The following is a 20,267-nucleotide window of genomic DNA, read 5'->3' on the forward strand; positions in this document are numbered from 1 at the left end:
GCCTAAACTAATCATCATCACCTGTGACTCGAGGCAAGGTTAGGGACTCAGTTCGGCAGGTAACTAGTCACCTAAAGACTGATTTATTTTCCAGCGGGCTGATTTATTTTGTGCTTATATCTGTAAAGAACCTTCCATCTGGCAGAGCACAAAACCATCAACACTGTAATTAAAATGCAATTACCACCTCTCTCCTCTTCCAGTTACACAGTAATCCCTGAGAAGTCTTTCCATCTGTGCCATACATACACACGCTCAAACACGTGCGCACAAAACAAAAGCGCACATACCCCTTTACTCACTCACTCACTCACACACACACACACACACACACACTCAGACTCAGCACTCTCTCTCTCTCTCTCACACACACACACACACACACACACACACACACTCAGAGACATTTCTCTTTTCTCAATCCTCTGCGCACTTTCAGCTTGCCGCCCCTGTCAGCACTCCACGACAACACAACACTGTCTTACAGCTTCCAAATCTGCTCTTCAACTCAGCTTACAGTGCAAAGCCTATCTGTTTCTGCACAAATCACCTTCTCATCCTTTTGCACAGTCTCCTACTTCTCACCACGGTCCCCTCAATCCTACATTCTTATTCAAAAATGCTGTTGTGTCAAAAAAAAAAGGGGGGGGGGTGGGGGGGAGAAAGGAAGTGTAACTTGTGATACTGGATTGTGAATTCTGTTACACAGCTATAGTTAGAGGCCATAACTCATACCATAATAAATATGTCTGGGTAACGAATACTTACTGAGTGCCAACCCAATTTTGTTCATAACACAGAGTATCGAGTGCCAAGCACTGTGAGTTGGCAACAAATGTTTGTTCTAATTTGAAGGCTGGTTTACTTGTGTTTTTTTTTTTTTTTTTTTTATGTGATACTTCATAACTGCATCATAATTTTGTTAATGAAACATTTTTGTTCAGTCGTGTACTTTAGCCATATCAAACACTGACGTATTTGTTGGATTTGACGGAGCAACGTGATGTATCAAGAAAGTTGTGCTAGCATCTGAATTAAAACTCAGGCGTCGTACCAAAACAATATTCAAATGATATCAAGTCCTTGCGATACAAATCTGAAGCAATATCTAATTTTCTGTCCTAAATTAACACGCAATGATGGACTTTTGACATTTTCTTGTCAGTAAAACAGAACCGCAAACTTTCTGACTACAGAGACAACTGTCACAGAAATCAAGTAACAAAGACGTGAGGAAGGGTTTGTGTGGGCGTCTGTGCACGTATGCCTGTGTGTATGCGTGTGTGTTGGGGGATGGGTATTGAGCTGTCCCTCTAGATATAAAACCTTAATTACTTCTGACTAAAACTGTAATTAAAATATATCACAGCTGCAGCATTACCTGTGTGTGTTTCATATGTCTGCGCACATGTTTGTGTGTGTATGTGCGTGCGAGTGCCACTGCACTGGGACTTCAGTGAGTGCCACAGATAAATCACCTCCACACGCAGCTCGCCAGCGCAGGGACGTGGGGAAGAGAGTGGGGGTGGAAGAGAGATTAGAGAGGGGTGCAGGGGGAAGAGAGAGATGTGTTAAAAGGAATAAAAGAGAGAAATATGGAGGGACAGACGGATAACAGGGCTTTCTTTTTCATTCGTGCCATAATAAGAGGGAAGCCAGTACAGTTGGCAGAAATAAAGTAAGAAGTGGAGATTAACTTGCATCACATACTAGTTGATATACATTTTAATTGCCCTTCGCTGTGACATATCGAAAGTTTATGCCTTTCATTTATTTAAAATGTATGTTTGATGCTTTCATATCTCATTTACAAGAACTCTTGAGGTGAGGTTTGAGACATAGTTTTCCTCTCAGGTCACAGAATATGACAGCTTCCTTTACCGCAAACTAGCAGCTAGTCCGAGATGCTGCAGTTGGGTAGATATCAAAAACGCTAAGCAACACAGTACATAAAAAATGTCACACGTTACAAAAACAGCAGATAGGGACCACTGTATTAAATGATGTAGCCTATACATTTCTGAACATTACAGCTGCGTCTAAAATTGACAACAGGAATTTTTTCACATCTCTATAGGAAAAAGGGGCCTATAGGGAACAAAGCCTATAGAAAACAAAAAGCCTCTCTGGATTGTTAGCAACAATCGTACTGGGCAGCCAAGGATGCAGCGGCAGAGCCCCTGCAAAATAGTGTCAGGGGAAACTTGTTTACCTTTGTGCTGTTAGCAACCAGGTTATTTTAGAGAAACTTGCATTACTTGCTCAGAGGTTGTAGTTGTTGTTTCACCTAGCAATGATGATTTTGAAAACAGTACATACAGATAGCGTAAGGAAGTGACAGGCTTTATACCAACAGTCTGTATCTCGCTAGCCAGAATAACCTGGAAGTGACTTTTGCTGTTAGCACAATGTCGTGGTGGTTTGGTCAATACAATGCAAAATCTCTTCCTAAAAACCTGACCAAAAACTCAAACCTTACTGAGGCCAAAAAAATCTAATTCTTTTGAATGCTGTTAAACTAGATCCCGGCGTTATTCTGTACCAAAGAACAGGCGGGTTGTCCATTTCTAAGTTGTTTCCTCAAACAGGAGAACCAGTATGAGTCAGGCGATGTATGCACCATGCCGTCATGAAGCAATACTTTCGTTGCTATTGCCTGCGTATGTGAAGGCATGGCGGGAGGCGATGGAGGAAGAGGCGGAATGACAAATAGTGGGCAGCTGAAGCCATTGGGGTTAAACACAATTGTTGTTGCAGAAAGAGGACATTATTGGAAATGGCTTTGCCACCGTGGGTGCCCCTGTTGAATAGCTTTTTCCCTTCTCCCGGGCTAGCAATGATTTCCCTCTGCTTCCCCTCCGCACACATGCATACACACACACACATACGCACTCAAGTGGAGAGGGATCGGCAATAACCCGTGGGAATTAAGTAGGTGTCAACATAGACAGAGCTCAGTGAATCAGGGTGCAGCAGGTGATGTAGCTAAAGGCTGAGGTGCTGGTCACAATGCTGATGCAGTACAATGAGAATGCATAACTATAACAGCTGATCATCTGGAGGAAGTCTGTTAAAAGGCACCCTAGTAATCACCCTTCAGCATGCTCCGGCCCACCTTATCAGTGCATCCCCAATAACAAGACAGGAAGAGCTATTTGTTTCCTGGGTCCATACAACACCTGGCTCCGGGGACATGCTCCCTTCTGTTGCTGGTGAATGAGATAGCCTTTCTGTGGGCTGTATAACCTTTACGAGCTTCCCTCACAGACAACACAATGTGCACAATCAAGTCTGACTCACTCAAATAAAAGGCACCACTGAACTGAGAGAAGGCTCTGGTATTACACGGGCCAGATGTGTTTGTGGCCCCGAGTGCAGACAGAGAGGCTGAATTACATGAATTAACATAAATAAAACAAAATAATGAGACATAATGCACTTATGTGACACCTGCTTTGATTTTATACAACACACAAAAGCTTTTATCTGAGTGAACCGTGCAGGAAGGAGGGAAAAAAAGGCTTTGATTTTGGGAGGGGGCAGACATTGATTTTCTTGACATTGGGCTCTCCTTGGCATTAGAGGTGCTCTTTCCTTTCAGCTCTGATTACCTATGTGCAGTGTAAGCTGGGCTTTTTAATCTTATCTGTAAAGATAAAATAATGGTAAGGAACCATCTGCTCCTATAATAGGACAGCACCTCTGGCTAGCTATCAAGTTCTTATCAGGGTCCATGGAGAGTGCTATAGAACGTATTGGAATGTCAAGCGGTCAATAGAACAACACAATACGCAAGCTATTTTCCCTTAAACAAAGACAGCTGAATGGCAGACTTTTTTTTTCACTAGATCTGTGTCCCTAACAGGTTATTTTCTGCTAGTGGGGCTTTCTAACAGAGAAAAACGCAAAGAGAAGGAGAGAGAACTTCTAAGTAACAATATAAGACTCAGAAACAGTGGGAAAAGTTTCAGTTAAATAAAAAAGTCAGGAAGTTAGGAGAGAAATAGCTAACGGTTCTGGAGATGTCAGCCAATCAAACCATTTCCCTCAGTATTTCCATACACAGCTCCACCACGAGCTCCAGCTTCTCTGGCCTCATCCATCAGACTGAACCTCTGTGGTGGTTGCTGCAGCTGTGACATTCTCTCGCCGGCTACTACCGCCATCAGGGTGGAGCTATCACCGGTGGGCTGCACCCATGAGGATGAGAATCTCTCTACACTCCACCTTAAAACCATTTGTCAACACAGCTCAGGGTGTATGGAGGGGCTGTTTGTCAAATGCGGTGATGTAGTGTGTAGTGCTCATCAGAGGGCTGTCTAAACAGGTTTTATTATTCAAAACTTTGTCACATGGAACTACCACTACATTCAACAGTATGTTTATCTCTGTCTTGATAATAGTGATGGGTAACCAGAGTATGCCTGACTGTGCGGCTGGTTAGAGGCATTCTATGTCTATGCTCATAAGTCTACATATATTTTATACAATCAGATGGATAAGATCAGGCTGCAGCTACTTTCCTCAGAGCTATACTTCCCTCAGCAGGGCTCCTGCCCAGCAGTCTAAATCAAGACAGAGCTGTTGTCAACCATGTGGAGGGGACAGGGAGCGTGTTAGCTCCACCAGATTGAATTAAGCTGAATCCCCCAAAGATCCACATTCAGGCAGGATTCAGGTCAACGTTGAGATGACGAGCAGCGCTGTATTGATTTCTCCCAGTTCCCAATCATATTACTCTTCTTCTCCCGGCTAATTCAATTCCCTTACAGACAGTTCACAATTCAGTTCATAATTACGGTGATACCAAATTACAATGTATCTTGCCAAAGAAATTGGATTAGGGGCTTCAAACTGTGCTGTTTGATTACATCAAATACCTATTGTTGGGTGGGTCGTGACAAATTCGGGAGTGTCTGCTCACAGAGGCATAATGTGTCGAACCAACCCAGCTGGGGTAGTAATGTAACTACAACTGTTCTCACAAATTAGATTGATGTCATGAATAAATTAAATGTTGCTCTTGCAGAGGGACAATTTTTGCATTAAGATTCCTGCTGAAGTTTTTCACTCCATGACTTAATAAAAATTCCCCTAATAACAAACTTTCATTTTTTTTCTACAGGCCTCTTTTTATCCTCTGGAGGCACTATCGTATGTCATGTAGGTCCATTTCTGGCTTTTGCCTGAAAGTCATGGTAAAGGGCAGATGGCTCTGTACTGACAAGGAGCTCAGCCTGCAGCATTGATTTGTTTACTAATAGCTGATGGAAACCCTAGAGCGCCTCTCCTCTTTACCACCAGCCATGGGGAGATGAATAATTAATGGCGTTTTAGCTCTTTTTTTAGCTATAAAGGGATTACTGAAAGTCCATTCAGTAATGTAATACAAACACTTTTTAAAAAGCCTTTTCATGCCTGCTACAGCACGAGTTCTGGAAATCAGCTTTCCCTTCTTCTCCTCTCTAAGGCCTGGTGGAAAGCTGTGTAGACTGAGCGGGGGTTGTGCTTGTGATAAAGCAGCTCATGAGGAAGCTGTTAATGACACTGGCATGTTACTGTAAAAAGGGCTAAAAAAAAAACATACTACACACATGCTGTGTAGGTCTCTGAAATCTGCCTTTTCTGAAAAGAAGTCTCACATTTAATGTAAAATTGTAACTTATTACTATAATATACAGTAAGGTAAGATTAGCACCTAAATTAAATTGGCATTAGATCTTACAGCATTTTTTGGAATTTAATAATAGCATAAGCACTTAATGACGTCTGCCAAACATCACTTTGCTTCCATACACTAAGAGACAGACAACGGATGAGAGATAATCTAATCTTCAGATAAACCCAAAAAGCAGAGACAAAGATCTTGCACAGAAAACAGAACACTTTAATCTTTCTTCCCCCAAGGCAAGAGAGAATGAGAGACAGACAGGCAGATAGAGACATGGGGAAAGAGAGAGACTGAGAACAGACAGACTGATAGAGACATTGATATAATTGAATGTGACTTATTCCCAGCACCCACCCAGCCCTATGTCCATCTGTAGGCAGCCCTGGACCCACCACAAGCACCCACAACAACAGCCAAACTCTCTTCCCTCCTCTCACTGACAGCACACACGCATACACAAAGAGAACATCTGGAGTGTGCACCAGTGGACCTAGCCTTGTGCCAACCTGCCTAATAGCCTATGGAGTCAATTATAAGAGGGGAGAAATGTTCTGGCTTAATCGCTAATGGTGCCATCTGGATAATGGCAGATTTCAGAGAGGAACTTTTGCTTCTTCCTCTTACCTGGTCATCTGGGGATGTCTCATCTGATCACTGGCCTGTTTTTTGAGCAAGGAAGTAGAAGCAAACAGACCAAACAGTTTTTCATATTTCAACAGGGTTCCTTTTTTTTCAGAGCACAACTAGCTCACTGCAGTGATGTGGGACCCTTTTGTGTGTATTTAAGGGTGCCATCCCTGTTTCTATATAAAAACAGATTGTGGTGGGGAGTAGGGGAGCTGTAAGAATTAAGTGTGTCACTTTATTTAATGGAATTTCGGCAAATATTATCTCACTGTTTGTTTTTGTGTCTGCATAATTAACTGCCTGACCCAACATTTCGTTACAGATTTTCAACAAGAAAGTACTGGCAGCTGTACTTGAAAAAATGACAGAAGGAACAACAGGATTGTTTTTCTTTTTTATGTTGAAATTCTGAACTTTCCTACAACTGTCTGTGTTGTGGCATTTTAACTCAACACAAACCTCCATTGCCCAGAGCACAATGCAGCAGTATCAATTTCCCTTCTACAGCAGGTGATATTTTAACAAATGTGCTCCCACAACAGCCAGTGGAGCTGAGGGCCAGAGAGGTGCAGGGTTATTTATCGAGACCTGGGGGGAATGATGGCGGGGGCAATGGGCAGCAAGGTAGGAAGGTATGCGGGCAGGCAAGAGATGAGAAGACACAGAGATTGTCCTAAAAACACAGGGGACTGGAGGGAGTCCAGAGGCAGAGGGAGACGGACGAGAGTGGGATGGTCGGGGAGCAGATAGATTGAAAAACACATTTACTTAGCGTCTGGCATAGCAGCGCTCACAAATCCAGCTTGGCATGAAGGACAATTTGGAACCAAAACAGGCGGCCCTCTAAATGAAGGACATCGAAGGGAATGAAATAGAGAGTAAAAAAGAGTTAACTAGCTGTGGAGGTGTAACGACAAATAAGATTGCTGTATTTCTTATTTGATATTTTTCACAAATTTAACACGCTGCTTCTGTAGAGTCCTGACTGTAAGGTCAGCAAACTACAATTTTGAGAGGCCTAATCCTATAATTGTGAAGCAAGTTCTGTTACATTTGTCAGAGAGCTGTTGTTTCTTGTGTTCATTTTGTTTTATGGCTAAAACTTAATCTGTCGATTATATTCTCAATAAATCTACCAGAATTCCTACAATAACAGGGAGCTATAAAGGTCCATAAAGGTATAAAAACATTTATTCAACTGGGTCATGACAATTGTATGGGAGATGAACGTGACGTTTTGTTAAGTTATTTGTTAAGTATTTGCCAAAATACCAATACCAAAGACTGTATGTAAGCTAGGTGCATTTCTGAGTCACTTTAAATAACTGGGTTTGTGCTGGGAACCTATTCCAGTTGTTTGCCATTGTCATATGGTTTTGTTTCATGTTTGTGCTCCATACCACGATGTGTGGTCACAAGTAATGGAAATGAAAATAAAAAAATCTATAGCGAAAAGCTTCATTTAGTATTCTGCAAAGTCAACGACGGCATTCTCGATTGTTTGTGTTTGGTTCACATATGTTTGTTTTTCAGAAAATACACACATTGAAGAAGCTGAAATCTGAGCATATCAAGCTTTTTTCCCTTAAAAACTCACTTTTTACTGTTTTCTTATAAAAGATTAATCTACTATCAAAAAAGTTGGCAGGAAACTTATCAATGTAGAAATGAACTGTTACAGATATAATTATTACTATTGCTATTCTAATAATCGTTAAGCCTTAGTTAGTAGCAGGTCAACATTGTATTTGGTTTTAAATACTCTGCTCCTCATGTATGAACTGTAAATATTTGATCAGACATTATATATGTATATATATATATATATATATATATACACACATAATGTCTGTGGGTCTGTTGCTACCACAAATCAAAGAGTTTCATGCTACTCTCACATTTAAAAGAGCACATCAATATGATAAAGGAACATCAAGTGCTTCGTGGCATGTAGTCAAAACTCCTTAACATCAGAGCTGTTGTTTCATGTCTTTTTTTCTTTAAAAAAAATATGTATATGTGGAGGCGGTTCTCATGGAAATTGGGAACCTAATGTGGCCAGATGGAGGCAGCACACAAGCTTACATACATTATGATGACTGCGGTGATTTAATATGCAAAACAACTGAACAAGCAGGCTCTCAAGTAGGGGGGCTTGAAAACGGCACACTGCCTTGTTTCATGCTGTCTTTCTCTCTTGTGGCTCTCATTCCACAAACAAGAAGGCACAAAGTTAAAAGCGAAACATAATTAGGCTTCAGAAAAAAACACAGTGGTACAAAATGACAGAACAAAAAGTCAACCCGAAAACTCCATGCAACATGTTCTGCACCCACTACGTAACACATGCCACCACCTTAATTGAAAGCCTGACAGCTGCGGGAGAGCTGAGACTGTGAGGTAAAACAAATGTGCATTTGATTTGTTATTATTTGTAGGGGAAGGGGTTAAAGAAATAAGCGCGGGGGCTAACGGCACTCTGACAAATGGAGAACAGGGTATATGAACCATGAAATGAACACTCTGGCAATTGGAAGGCAGGAGGCTTTCAGCACCATGGTCAGCAACAAAGTGCCTGCAACAGCTCACTGCTTGAGCGATGGTATTCACAAGGCTAAAGAGAGCCGAGGAGAACAAAAGGGGACGGCAGAAAAGGCAGAGGATTGTGGGAAAGAGGGGAAACAAACCAGGTGGAAAAACATGGGGATAGGAGAAAAGAAAAAATAGTCTTTGTCCGGAGAGCTTTATGTTTTTCCATTGGCAAGTTTGACAAAACAACATGGAGGAACCCACAGTGAGTAAAATAAATCACTTCATAAGTAAATAGAACTTGTTGCATATAAGGTCAATTCAAGTTATGTATTTTATTTTCCCCAGAGTCTGTAAAAGTAGCTGTCCTCACAGCTGTCAGCCTGCCTGTCTCCAGGTAAGGTGGTGCAGGAGTTTATCAGGGTAGAGCAGAAGGCAGAGCTCAGATAAAGTTAGAAAGAGAAAATAACCTCCACCACCTGGCTCCCCCCACTGCTTGTAAATGTGGCTTTTTCTCATTAATTGTTGTTGTGGTGCGGTATACAGCCATTAAACAGTAAATAAGTCATTAACTATGCTGGCTGCCAGGATGCCCTAGGCCAGGACCTGTATTTGTTGCAGAGAAATAGAAGTGGTGGGCCCTGCAGGCACAGAGGCCGAGGTTAATGCAGTTGGGCTGATGACGGACAGCCGGGGCTCTACTGCACCAGCCACACACACACACACACACACAAACACGAACACACACAGGATTTGTCTCCAACAGATATGGAAAAAAATAAGACTTCCAGAGGATAATTTGGATGCATTAAATTCTTATATGATTAAATATTGGTCATTTGCAAGCATATACAGTATGGAACAAGATAAACCTCAGTGGTTAATTCCTAACCACAGCAGAGTCTGAGCATCAAGGAGGGCAAATCTAAAGACAAAATCTATAGCAACAAGTTTTCATAGCTCAAAGTTCCAACAAAAAGAAAAAATGTACTCTGTCGCAGTGAGAAAAAACTAATCTATCTTTTTTGTCCTCTTCCACCTCCTCCATGGTGGATTACTGTGATCATAGTGTCTGTATAGTTTGAATTATTTTTTACAGCCACTTTTAAAAATTCAAATTGTCCTTCATGATGTAAAGTCTAACCTCAACATCCTTTTCCATGTGGAATCAGACCGTGAAGGAAAGTTGTAATTCCAAGGTCACTTGACTTTAATTAACTGTTAGGTTAACAAAAAAACGGCATTTCAGTTTGACCAAGGAAAACAGGAAACTGATCCTGCAAGTGTAAACCATACAACTGTTATAATACTGTTATAATTCAATTGAAAATCTAAATCCAAACCAAGCCGTCTTGCAATGGGATCACACAGCTGCTAAAGAGGACTGAAACTGCCAAAATCAAAAATGTAGAAATAAATGAAAGTCAAAATATTAATTCACCAAAAAATTGAATTGTCATTCATAAATGTCATTAATTAATGTATGAAATGTGACATAAATGGATATTTCTGCCTTGATTTACCTCTGTATTGATTTACTTTCCCAATTAATTTTCCATTTCAATAATCAATTTAAGCATTTTTAAAAGTATTTATTTGTTTACTTATCTATTTCTTTATTTCCTTCTATACTCCCTGCCCTTATTCATTTCCACAAATCAATGCATTTCTTTATTTTCCTTTTATCATATTTCTTTTGCTCTCCAAACCCAACCTTCATTTTGCTCTCTACTGCACGCTTGTAAAGTTTCCTGACTGCACTAACTTTTCGTACTGTATCATACAAACCGTTTCATGAGAATAAACAACACCATATGTGCTAGATGGAGAGGCATGATTGAAACCTGGTTGCAGTGATTGTTACAGCTGGTAATCAACTTTTAATTCCACAGTGACATTCCTGTTTTGTCATAAAGCCTAGAAAGATCCTAGGGAATATAAATTAGCATTATTATTATTGGCAAATATCAAAAGATTGGAAGAAAAGATGATGAAATAAATTGTAAGAGCTGAATCAATCAATTTCTGTAAGATCCATGACACCTTTTTACATTTTATTTCGAGTATTTTATATTGTGGCCAAAAGAGCCCAACACCCATAAACACAGATACAGGGACGATTAGGGTTTTCGAAGTGGAGTTTTCTTAGGTATAGTAAGTGTATTACCCAAACTTCATGTCAGTCGGCAACCCCCAAGTTTGGAGAAGCAGAGTGTGGGAGCAAAGCAACATACTGCTGTAGATGGGGTCAGCTACATTTGCATAGCTTTTGTGCCACTACTATGCTGCTTAAGTAAACAAGGCATGTGCCAACCACCATCAACTGCATGTAATACAATAAGTTACTCATACAAGCCCACTTCAAAAAACCCAAACTATCCCTTTAAGGGGGATGCAGCTGTCTGCAAAATTATTTTGGCCCACACCCCTTCCCAGTTCTTGAAATCAGAAGAAATGCCAACTGAACCTTGCCAGGCCACAGTGAGTAAAACTAAAATTGTAGGCAGGCTTTCCAAAGCTAGTGATCACCCATCTCTGCTGTTGCTGATAAAACGAGGAGTCAAAATAAATATCTTGTGTGGGCTGCAAAAACAATCTTTAAAATCCACATGTTCTGGCTGAAAAAATATGGTGTCAAAACTAAAAGACAAAAAAAAGGCTTGACGCCAAAATGAAAACATCCCATCCTATCACTCAGTATCAGTGAGCGATGGGGGCTGCTGTTATTCTAATAGGACTGTAATTAAAGCCTCCATCTCATCTCACTCTCATACTTCTACACACTCTCTCTCAAAACACACACACACATGCATGCAGAGAAGCGCAAATATGCTTTGTTTCTCCCACCCACCTCTAGTCCATCAAGGGGTGTGTGTGTATGGGAGGGGGGGTTATAAAATCATTCTTAATTACACATTTGTCACATGAAAAGCATTCTGCCTACTTTGTATGAGCTCTAGCAGTCTGATTAATTCAGCAATCCTCACATTCCAACTGCTCATTATACACAAAACTTCCACTCCTCTCTGTCTTTTTTATCTATGTCTTCCCCCATTTCATTTTCCTCCCTCGTCCCTTTGGTCCTCGACAGTTCAGTCTTTTCATTTGAGTGTACTGATGTATGCTTGCCAGATTCAGTAGCCACAGAGGCAAGCTTCTCCTCGGGGATTCGGGGTTTGACAGCACACATAGTGTGGCTAACGATGATAGGACGATTAAAGTTGAGGGGAACGTGCTGTTTCCTGCTATTTATGTAACTCCCCATCTATCATCTATACAGGCGTCCCCATTGTATCAGAAAGAATTATCAAATAAATCACATTTACATGTTGAGTTTTTGTGGTATGGGTGGGATTACCCTTGAACAATATTCACTGTTCGTTACAGTCCATTAATAGCTGAGCCAGTTTGACAATCACGGTATGTACATTAGATTATTGTTGATTTATTTGTTATCTTGTGTAAATTTTAGGGGTTTAATGTTTAATATATACTCCTTAAATCTATTTTCACAGTGTCAGTCAGTAAAATAAAATAAAGGGGCAAGATTTAAAAAGCCTAAATTGAAAATCTGAAAAAGTATGTGTAAACAGAGCAAATACTGTAGATGAAAATGCTACATCTACATCCCACTCATCTTTTCAACCATATGTATTTCAAATTTAACAACAGAAGCAACCACAAGACCATATTGTCCACAAGCACTGCCGAGTAAAAAAAAAAAAAACCCGTCTCACTTTTGTTGCGAAACAGTGTTCATCTGTTTGAGCTATTTCCATCTCTGATTCCTTTGTGAGCTTACAGGAAAGCGCAGGTCCGCTGCATCCCTGGAGATGCTAAATCTCGACATCAGAAAGACAAACAACATCTGTTTACTCTCAAAAACTCTGGAGCAGAGCTGCTGCCATGGTGGAGATATCACACATGCAGGCTGAACAAAGCAGTAAGGTGTCTCTATCACACTGTGATGCCCAATCGGAATCTTGTTTTTAGAGAGAATCCCTATAAAGTTTACTTTGCTTAAACTGTCTGGGCATCTCTGACAGGGATAGTCCTTTGTAAGAATAAAGTCAAGCTGAGCATTTACAATATGAAATTTAACACGTAAGACCTTGTTTTCATACCGCTGCAGATCAACCTTGCAACAGCAAAATGGTACACGATCTTTTGCTGGGAAAAAGTCGATTTTGTTCCAGCTGATGCCACTTGGTAATATTTAGTCTCGCTGTGAAATTGCTTTTACTGGAAAGTGCAGGGAGCCCTCCACAGAGAGGAGTGTCAATACAAATCAGGTATGGCAGGCAGTTTTGGTGTCAAAAATAGCTCTACTCTGGCCAGGTTCTATAGAGCAGGTATTCCCCTTCTTATACCTGCCTTCTGAATTTTCTAGCCAACATATCAAAATATATTTCAAAAATGTAAGACACAGGGCTAATTAGTAATTAGTCAAAATGTAATCAAAGACCCCTCCATCAGGCATTAGCCTACATGCAGCTTAATCAACTTATCTTTTTTCATCATCTTATTTCAAAGTGAATACATCCAATTCATCTAAAATGCATGTTTGATGCTTTCATATCTCATTAGTAACAACATTTTCAATAACATTTAGTTGGAGATCTAATTGACCTGCTGGCTGTTAGTCGGAGATGTTCCTTGTAGATCCTAAAGACGCTACCATAGCAATACAGTATATGAAATGAACAAAGCAGAAACGCCAAACAGGTCCAACCTACTTGTTTAACTTTATGTCTTTACATGTCACAGTTACGGCTGAAAATCTCAAGAAAAAGAAAAACACAAGTTTGCATGTTTCACATATTTTTGCAATGTAAATCAACTGCAAATGTTATACCCTTAGTGACTGTTGTAAACGTAATGTCACAGTGGTTCAATCTCAAATGTGTCACACTATACCATTGTAAATGAAGCATTTTGGGGCTACACACATAACCCAGACTAAAAATCATATTCTCCCAATGTGAGGGAAAATGCTCCGGTACAGACAATAAATAGACAGTTTTATATAATTTTTCCTTTGATAATAGAATCTAAAAATGACTACAACTACCAAAATAATCACAGCAAGATTTCTTTTTTCTTGGCATATCTTTACACCCTAGTAAGACATATACCATACATGCACTGACTTTATGATTCTTATGTGGCAAATTATCTCTCTCTCTCCCCAAAAGAGGGAGGGAGAGAGATATGTGCTGGTGTGCCCACCCATAGCAGGTTACCACTGGTGAGACATGAAACATTCATAGCAGATGTGACCACGGAATCACAACAGGAAGTTGGATCCCCCAGGGGCACTGACACACACAGACATACACTAACACACACACATGCACTTGAGCCAACCATCCCGAATAATCGCTGTTTTGTTTTATTGAAATTCTGCCTCTACCTGCAGCCACTAAAGATGGACAGAGCACACACACACGTACAAGCACGCACCCACATATGCACACACACACACACACACATTGAGTCCACAGGCTTGATTTATGGGTGGTGCACAGTGCTGACACCATCTACCCCAGGTGCCGTCAGGAGATACAGCTCTGCATGAGCCACAGCCCATCACACATTGACACACACACAAATGCACACACACACATACTGTACTCTAGCTCCAAGGCCAACACATTATATCATACTATGAGTGTATTAGTGACTGAGCATGTACGCACTTGCTGCTGGAGAGGCTATAAATGTCTCTCCTCACAGCATGCGCCTTGGGCTAGCATGCCACCAGCAGCTAGCCCCCTACTCAGTGTCAGTGACAGCGCATAGAGTAAATTAGCCCAACTGGCTTGACCTAACCACATGGGGTGTGAGCACAGTCTGAGAGTGTCTCCCTCCAAAAAACCGCAACATCAAATCGGCACTGAAGCATCCCTCACCAGCCAACACTTCACCACTCCCTGCTTCTTGGCTTCTGGCCTAATGTATTCAAACACAATAACCACAATAACAGCATCGCCAGTGAAATACATCATTTTACACCTATTGTATTATAAATATCTGATATATTTGTGAGAAAAAGGGGTTTACAAATGGCTTTTTGAAGAAAATGAAATCAAATTCTCTATCAAATAACTGAAAAGCTTTTTTTGCCTCTCTAGAATAAAGAGGGGGGGTGTATTGTTGCTTTCAGTTTCAGCACAGCACCATGTATAAAGCCATTTTAGAGCAATATTACCACTAACATGCAGGGTTTTAAAGCTTTACTCTCAAGCTTAGCTTAACCTCACTGTCTTGTTTCTGGAAACATTTGAGATCTACATGGAGACCGGTGGCAATGTTAAAGAAGTTTTGTTTTGTTTTGTTTTCGTATCTTTTATTCTATTGAAGTTTCTGTTTCAAATTCAGGGCCAACTGAATGATGTTCAAGTGCAGCTCGAACAAAATCTGTAGCTGAAAATTCAACGTGCGTCACAGCATCACGCCACAAAACAGGAAGACATTTATCAGCTCATACCTCCACGCCATGACTTCTAAACGCGTGCCCAATTCATTTATGACGAGGATGCTTTCATCCCTTGTCATGTGTGAAACATTATACAGTGGAGTTGTACATACTAATCTAGTCTGTCTGTTGATCTGATTACATGAACACTAATTAGAGCAAGCAGCTTTGAAATCTAATCAGTTACACGGTTTGGCCTTGCTGTAGATGTGGGATGAAATTTATGGACGATGGCAGAGTGGTCAGTTGTCTTTAGTGCTAACTAAAGACAGCAACAGAAGTTGAATGTGCCATGTTGCTGTCTTTGTAACTTATCAGAACACTTTTAAGATTGTAGACATAGTTTGACATGTGGTATAGTACGTCAAAATGGATATTGGAAGGAACAATACGGTAGGCACTGTGTTGCTACAGTAGTGATGCCATAAACACTGCCAGCAAACTGTAAAAGTAGACTGTGTCCTCTACATATTGATGAGGTATCAACCACATGCTATGGCAAAACAGCCCATATAAAATCCCCTGAAGATTTAAAATAGTTATCAACAGCAATAAATCAAAGAGGGTTTAATGTATTTCTTCTTCACTACAATGGTGTATTTGTATAATAGTAATACTTGCTACCACTTATCTAATCTCACTCTGTATTTGTTTTCTCCTGGTAAACTCTGATACTCCTCTTTAAATATTCTGCTTGCAGCTTTGAAGCTTAGAGAGCAATAAGCAGTTCCTCTTAGCCAATACACACACTTTTGAAGATGCCATTATGAAGAAATAATACCTATAATGTCATTGGCTGGCCTATCACAGTAACTTTTGTTTGATAACATATTGCCACAGAAATAATTGCAATAAATATGTTTATTGTCACTTTATGTTCATTTTATGTCACTGACATAATGACTGTATGAAGCCTAATACTGGTGAGGACACCCTGTCAAAGACCAAGTATAAATATAATCATTAAAATATAAATGAAATACATTTAAAAAAAAACTAACACAGAGGTTAGAGGTAGAGGTGCATCAAAGTCTTTTAATAGCAGTTTCAACTTTGCTATTCTGGGTCATTCTGGGATCATTTTGGCTAAAATGTAGGTGGCATTTTTATGTAAACAGACATGGATGTAAACACAAAAAACATCAAGGTCAGCAAGAATTATGATACGTGATAGAAAGATATGTGCGATAACCTTATCATTATGAAAGGGTATAGTTTTAACATTGACTTCAAGTTCAGATTTTAAAGTATTATTAGTTTATATGTCTGATACTTCAAAAATTCAAGTAACTTCATTGAAGTGGACAAAGTTATTCACATTGAATGAATGGAGGAGAAAGACAACATTGCAGACGATCACATCAGATGGTGCATATTAGAATAGTAGCTCGTCAGCAGCCTCCCAAAACAATAAAACAGCAGTGGACAGACAGCTTAGCCCATCAGCACACTGTTAAATTACAACCATCAGCACCCCCCCCCCCCCCCTCTGGATCTAAACTCTCATCTCTAGCACCAGGAGAACAATCTGCAGAGTAATTAGCCTCCACCAACAGACAGTTACAGAGAGAAGGAGGACGTTTGGCTTGATTAAATTATTAAACCACACAAACAAAAAACAAAAGCAGCATCAAAGAGGCACTGCGGCACTCCTTCAAAGCTCCTCGCTGTTCCCTAAATACAGAATACAGAGAACGTGTTCTCCCAAGCCACTAGTTGGCATAATTAGCTAAATGTGTGCATTTGAGTGTGTGTTAGTGTGTATCTGTGTGTGTGTGTGTGTGTGTGTGTGTGTGTGCGCGCGCGCGCATCCGTGCGCATGTGTTTGATGTGATTGGACCTATTCCTCCGACTGCTATCTAAAATAACCAAGTGGTTAACGACGACATGATGCCAGGGAGCCCCCTCCACCCCCACACCAACACACACACACACAACACACACAGCTACACACATACACACACATCTACACACATACACATTAAACAATACTCTAATTACAACATTTATAACTCCCCCATGCCTCCTGCGTCTCTCCAACCCCCAACCCACAAATCTGTGAATCTGGAATTGAATTTAGCCCAAGTTGAGGGCTGCGCTGGCATGAAAAGACTATTTGATTAGAACGGCAGTTGTTTCATTTGTGGTGCAGCAGATTGCAGAGCCTCTCTATCCGGTGTGCAATCTGTATTCATTACTCGGTGTAAAAGGATGATCCATGTCCTGACACCAGGCTCATCATTTCATGCAGATGCACAGCAGCTCCACAAGGCCCTCACCAAGCCACCATCCCGTGCTTTCCCCTGAAACCTTGGCTACACTCTTCTCTCTTGCCTCCGCTCACAACTTACTCCCTCTGTTCTGGTTTGTTTTCCTCTTCCTTTAAAGCTAGAATCTTCTCCTTTCTTCTCTGATGGCCGTGTGGCCTGAGTTGAGTAAAGCTATAACAACTGTACAATTGGTTGGCAGTTTAGATATTTATACATGGAAATGGTAACATTTTATATTACGGTACACATAGTAACCATTAGTCAGTCATATATCAGTAGCACACTGACTCTATTATTAGTCACTATAAAGCACTTGTTGACGTTTTACTCTGCAGGATCATGTTCTACCCATTGTCATCCATTCACAAATAGTTTGACCCTAATAACCTCCCAGTTACTGATTATTGATATTATGTAAGGAGGCTTTTGCACATGATTTACAAGCTTAATCAATCTACAATCAATGTGCTATGCTCAGTATGGGCCTTATAAGGCAGTAGTATTTACAACATGAGTCATTCTCAGTTCATAAAACTTCAAAAATGTGGTCTATTCTTATAAAACAAAACACAAAAATACAAGTGTTCAAAGAGCCTAAATAACTCTAAATTATTTTACGAAAATATTATTAATAAGTTCAAACACTAAATATGGCCTTCCACCTACCGCCTTCCATTGCATTTGCAATACAACACTGCTGTTTTTCGAACCCCCTCAAGTGGTTGCCAGTTTGTGAACTGCAGAGCTCAGCCAATCTTACATTTTTGTTCCACAAACTACTACCACGATGATGCTTAATGGTGACAAAACACAGATTCCACGTGATACCAATAGCATTATACTATTGGCTGACAAAACTTTGATAGAAATTTGAACCCAGCATCAGAATTCTCACATAGCCGTAAACAAAACAATCACTTTGTACCCAACAGACATTTCAAAATAATTAATTCACAATCATGAATGTTTTTAAGGCAAATATGCTTCTATTCTGCACCTTTCTACAAGCTCTATATCTATCAATCAATCAATAAATCAATCAACCAATGAAATTGATTGATTGATCTTTATTATAATAATGCCAATTCACAACAATACTCATCTCATGACACTTGCTCCAAATCAAGCAGGCCTAAATACTCTTTAATATGTAGATTTTAAATTGTGCAATATAGCATCAGCTCTATCAGTATTACAGGTAAATGAAATGTTGAATAAGAAGAATTCTAGACAGCCACAGATCTCAAAAAAGAACAATATACAGCATCTCACACCTCCATTCACACTTTCCCTCTATTTTCCTCCCTTCTTTTCCACCCTCATTCACTGCCCTAACCCCTTTCCTTTTATGCCAAGCTGTGGCGTGAAACTCTGCTCTCTCTATTCAAAGACTGCAAAGGCCTGTTGGCCCCCTGCCAACAGCATCTTCCAAGTCAAGACTATCAAAAGACACAGCATTTTAAACTGCAAGCTATTTGTGCCCGTTATTTCAGCCTGTATGAAATGTTTTCATAATGTTTTTTTTTTTTTTTTTATCTGTGAGTGTTTGCACTTGCTGGAGGTTAATTTGTTAGGTGCCTTTAACTGCATGTTTATGCAATAATCTAATCTAAGCAGGTGTTGTGATAAGAGCTACAGGCAGCGACAGACAGCTCAATTTTCATTCAGGGCCCATGGTACAAAGTACAGTTTTATATCAGTTTTGTGTTTTTTTTTCCTATATTTTCATTAATTTGGTTGACTGACACTTAACTTTAGTGGGCAAGACAAACAGTAAGAGGAGGATCACAATCCAGTGAGACATTGCCATTTCATAACAGACTGTAGTTTTTGGCTGGGCTGGATTCCTGCACCATCTGATGCAACTTTACCAATCACAGAACAATCTGCACAACCTTTCTATTGCAGATTTTTTCTAATCCCTTTTTTTTTTTTATGTGTGCAGCCACAAAAATACCAAAAGTTTGCCAACACTCTCTTGCGCACTTGACTGCTCTTTGCACTATGCGCCTTGATTCGCGAAATTAGCGCCTAGAGTCCACTTTAGCAGCATCTCACTCTGCCATACTGCTGGGCTCCGAATGGATGGAGCGCTGATGACTGTCCTGATGGGCAAACACACCAACCCCTACACAGATGTTCAAATGCCAAACATGTCACAGACTACAAGCTGTTTCTTGACACATCACACATAAACTAAAGAGGTTTACAAACTTTCACGTGCTGACATATGCATAGTTGCTTTTACTTGTGGATTTTGCCAAAAGAGTACTGTACTGTAAGAGACAATAGTGACAGATCAAGAGGAAAATCTTCAGGCAAATATAATGCATTTTTAACCCTAAAAGCCCCTGTGAGCTAAGAGTCTCTGTTGTTTAAATACAGTGAATGCAAATGCGTAATAAAAAGAGTGTCTGCTTTATTTCAAAACATCCCCTTAAGCTCTGTGCCTCCCTTTTAAAGTGAATCAAGCTAAAAATAAGGCAATGAATTTTGATAAGGAACCTTGCGTCAGCAGAGATAACCCAGGGAAAACTCATTTTGCTATCAGGGAGACAATTTGAAAATTCATTCAGTGCTGTTGTCATATCCTTTTGTCCATGTCATTATGAAGTGATCTGGGGAGCATCAGCCTTGACAATACGGAAGGATGCCTTAGTTCGCCTTAACAGAACAAGGTCACTTACGATAC

The 20,267-nt window shown here is 40.2% G+C and overlaps 1 protein-coding gene across 6 annotated transcripts in view; it reads right to left on the minus strand.

Moving 5' to 3' along the window:
* The window catches only part of agbl4 (ATP/GTP binding protein-like 4), a 279,730-nt gene that overhangs the window by 227,237 nt on the left and 32,226 nt on the right, over nt 1-20,267 (minus strand). The gene's annotated exons all lie outside the window — the stretch shown is intronic.

This window comes from Acanthopagrus latus, chromosome 11 (genome assembly GCF_904848185.1).
Source record: "Acanthopagrus latus isolate v.2019 chromosome 11, fAcaLat1.1, whole genome shotgun sequence".
Taxonomy (NCBI): domain Eukaryota; kingdom Metazoa; phylum Chordata; class Actinopteri; order Spariformes; family Sparidae; genus Acanthopagrus; species Acanthopagrus latus.